Here is a 3794-nt window from a genome sequence, read left to right as displayed (position 1 = left end):
ACGGTCCGCGAGCCGCAACACTTGCTCGACACGAAGTCAGCTTCGGACAGGCTGCGAAGTGCCCGAAGTTAGCGGGCGCGCGCACACACACACGATCCAAGCAAGCTGCACAGGTTGGAAAGGGAAAGACCTATACGCAGCAGCACACTTGCGTTCGGGGTGTGCGTACACTGTTTTGCACAACAACAGGGTGCAAAAGTAGTGTGTGCAAAGCCGGGAGGGAAATAGTACATTCAGTAAGTGCAAGAGCATTTAATTAAGAAATTGTTCTCTTTTCTCGAACGTTTTCCATATTTTGCAATGTTTGCTAGGGTGTTATTACAATTCTTTAAATTAACTACATAAAACTGCATGCTATGTACATCTCTGGGTTTTTTTTTCACAGATAAAGCTGTTATCTTATTTATTTATAACGATCGCAACGATCTGACACTGGTTCTAGTGACTAGACCCCATGGCAAAGGGTGTCATAATCGGATGCAATTAAACATATCAACGAACACACTGCCACATACACACACATGAGGCAACCTTCATATCTTGACCCTTATCTACACGTGCGGGTGCAAGTGCCGCCGGACGACAGATCTTCCACACGGTCCGAAGATCTGATTAAAGTCAATTAAGCGTTGATCTTAGAATCTTGCGTTGACAATTGGGCGCGGGGCCCGTGTGTCGTGAGACAAAAACAATTAAATTTCATCAATTAACGAGGTGCTTCCTCTGGAGTCGAAGTTGAATGTTGTTAAATTGCCCCCTTTTGAGATGTCCTAATTTGTTTACGCGCATGATATTGTTTGCGACATGAGCTGGAATCTGTTTGGCATTAAATTATTGTTTGTTTTGCTTTACAGATATTTACATTTGTATTTTTCACGAATTTTAGACTAACGCTGCTAAACCTATCAATCATGCGTATCGGTGGGTTTTCGAGTGTATAACTCTTAAATGTTCTCTTCGAAGAGGTTCTACACTCTTGCTATTATAACTCGCTGTGAAAGTTTACAACAAACGGTTCTTGTCACGACTAAATTGGTCGACCAGTGTCGACATAAAGAAATCTTATGTCGACTTGAGCAAATGTCGACTTGAGCGTTTGTCGAATTTCGGGTTTTTCGGTGTAATTTTTACAGAAAATGAGGATAATTGTACATTTATTTCATTATTAAACATACTCTATTCCTTAAATGCATCATTACTTATTTTCTAGTGAATTACATGACCAACAAATGCTGAAAGGTTTAGAATAAGGCAAATTATTAGCATCCTTCTGTTGTATTTTGGCGATAGAAATGCATCTATCTCCACCCCGCAGGCCTGTACTGAACGTATCAATCTAATGCACTGGTCCATAGGCAAATGCTTGCTACCAGAAGCAACTAGTTAGCAAGTCTAGTGTAAGCATCTTGTAAAAGTCTCAATATCAGGACGACGACGACGACGATGACGATGCTGCCAACGACCGGTAAGGTCCCCTCTGGCACATCCTCCCTACAGGAGGGTGCGTATAGGGCGAACGGTACAAAGCAGAGTGGACGCTGGTCAGCATTTTCGGGCTCTATTTTTCGGGAAAGGGGATGATGATGATGATGATGACGACGATGGTGATGCTGGTGGTAACACCAACCCAGAGGGGAGTAGCGTGTGTGAGTGTGCGTTCGTTCTTGTTTTTTGTTTTCGGCAAACTGCGGGCCGGACAGTCACAGAATCCAGTTTTTCCTCCATTCCATCCTTGAGCCTCATCTGGTCTGGTCATCTTCATCTTCATCGGGCATTGCGAGGAAAGATGCGAGCACGAGATGATGAGCGGGAGAAAGAGTTGCTTGCGGTGAGAAAGTTTCGCGGCACGAAAATTGGGGGAAAATGATGCATAAAACCAGTCCGCACCGTCGTCTCCGTCGGTTTCTGGACGGTTTCTGGTGTTATTAATTTTTCGGTGTGAACCAACGATGTGCAAGCAAGTTGCTTGATTTTACGACCGATTGGAACGAGTTTTTGGAGATTTTTTGTTCCTTCGGATTTCGTTTGGGAACGGCCATCCTCCACTGGATGTCCGGTTTGCAGGATCTGTGATCTGTTGATCTGTTCGGGATGTTGAGATGCTTTTTTTGGGTTATTGTTTTTTGCTACGAATGGGGCAGAATGTCCAAGCTTCGATGAACTTTGGCCGGTGATGGGTTTTGATTGTTTCTAGGAAACGATTCATCTTCTCCAACGGCTGTTTGAATCCTTTTTTGCTTGTATATGACTCGGAGATTAAACTCGGATCCTGTTTTTAAGTGGGAACAATTCCCGGAACTACTGGCTTGGACTGTGATACCTTGGGCGGTGAGGATAGCCGCTGTGGAGTTGACTGTCCGTGTAAGGGAGCAATTTACATTCGCATAACAGCCTGGATATTGGATATAACGACACTTTTGTTGGCGTGGAAAGGGAAACGGTTGTGAAATTTGGCGCTTTTTTCACGCAGTGTCTGATTCTTGTTTTGCGCCGTTAGGATCTTTAAACGGAATTCTTGTTTCGGATTTGGTGATCACATAAAAAAGCAGTGCGTTGAATGAACTTGAAATGGAATTTAAAATATATCCTGTTTTGGGATAGGAAATCGTGTTCCAAAATCTCAGATGGCATCTCAAAACAAACATGTTAAGTAATCTGTTTGAAAAGAAGGAAGGACACTCCTACAACGATTGCATTCGGTTTGGAGCATATAAGCATCTCTATTGTTTAGAATGAGAACTCTAAACATGAAGCGCATTTAAAAGCAGAGGAAAAAGGTTTTACTTAAGGTCGCTTTAGACCTTCTGTGAAAGTGAAAGAGAAATTTTGAGTTTTTCTGCCATATTTCAATAAATTATTATCAGAATATGGTTTATCGTACACCAAAAGAGAGGATATTCCATTCCCCAACTATTATTTGTGTGTAAAACATATTGAAATAATGAATAAAATACATTTCCTTGTGATTCCCCGTAGACCATTACCATTTACCGTGAACAAAGTGGGGAATCATAAGTATTTATTAATTATTAATTCAATATTCGGTTTATAGTCTAGATGCAAATGAATATCCTTTCTTTTCCGTGTACGATAAGCGATATTTTGATAATAATTTATTGAAATATAGCAGAAAATCCCGAAATTTCACGTTCAATTTCACTGGGGCTCTAGCGCGGGCTTTAAATGGAAGACAAAAAGGTGTAATATCCATAGATCTCGAGAAGAAACTTAAAGCAGTTAATCAGATTAATCAGACAAATTGATGAGCGTAAGCTATATACAGGCATATATAAAGCTAGAGGTAGGCCAAGACTGCAAAGCGGTTGTAGCGCCGGATAAGTAAGTAAGTAAGTAAGAAAGCTTATTTTGAATACGCATGTTTGTGCACCTTTATGAGGGCTTCAAAGCTTTTAATCGAGTATAAGCTCGCTCTACTTGTAATTACAAGCTAGTATCTGTTGCTGTTCAAAGACTCTCATTGTCCGCAAATCATTGTCCATTAGAGTTGTTGAGTTGAGCAGTGGTCCCGTGGTACAGTCCGCGACTAGCATGACTTAAAAACGTGCCCATTAACGTGGGAACGTGGGCTCAAGCCTAGAATGGACTGTCCCTTCTTTGGCTTGCTCTATTCTTTTAGTCCTTAATCTTCTGTGTTTAACAATTTGTGCTAATATGCCGAAAATATACATTACGATTTAATAAATCCTTGTTCCGAAAGATCATATGATTATTTGCAAAAGATCTAGGTTTATGGATGTCTAGACGTCTACCCATACTTGCAGCTTGCTGAACTC

This window comes from Anopheles coluzzii, chromosome 3, assembly GCF_943734685.1.
Source record: "Anopheles coluzzii chromosome 3, AcolN3, whole genome shotgun sequence".
Taxonomy (NCBI): Eukaryota; Metazoa; Arthropoda; class Insecta; order Diptera; family Culicidae; genus Anopheles; species Anopheles coluzzii.
Note: the sequence above shows the minus strand (reverse complement) of the source record.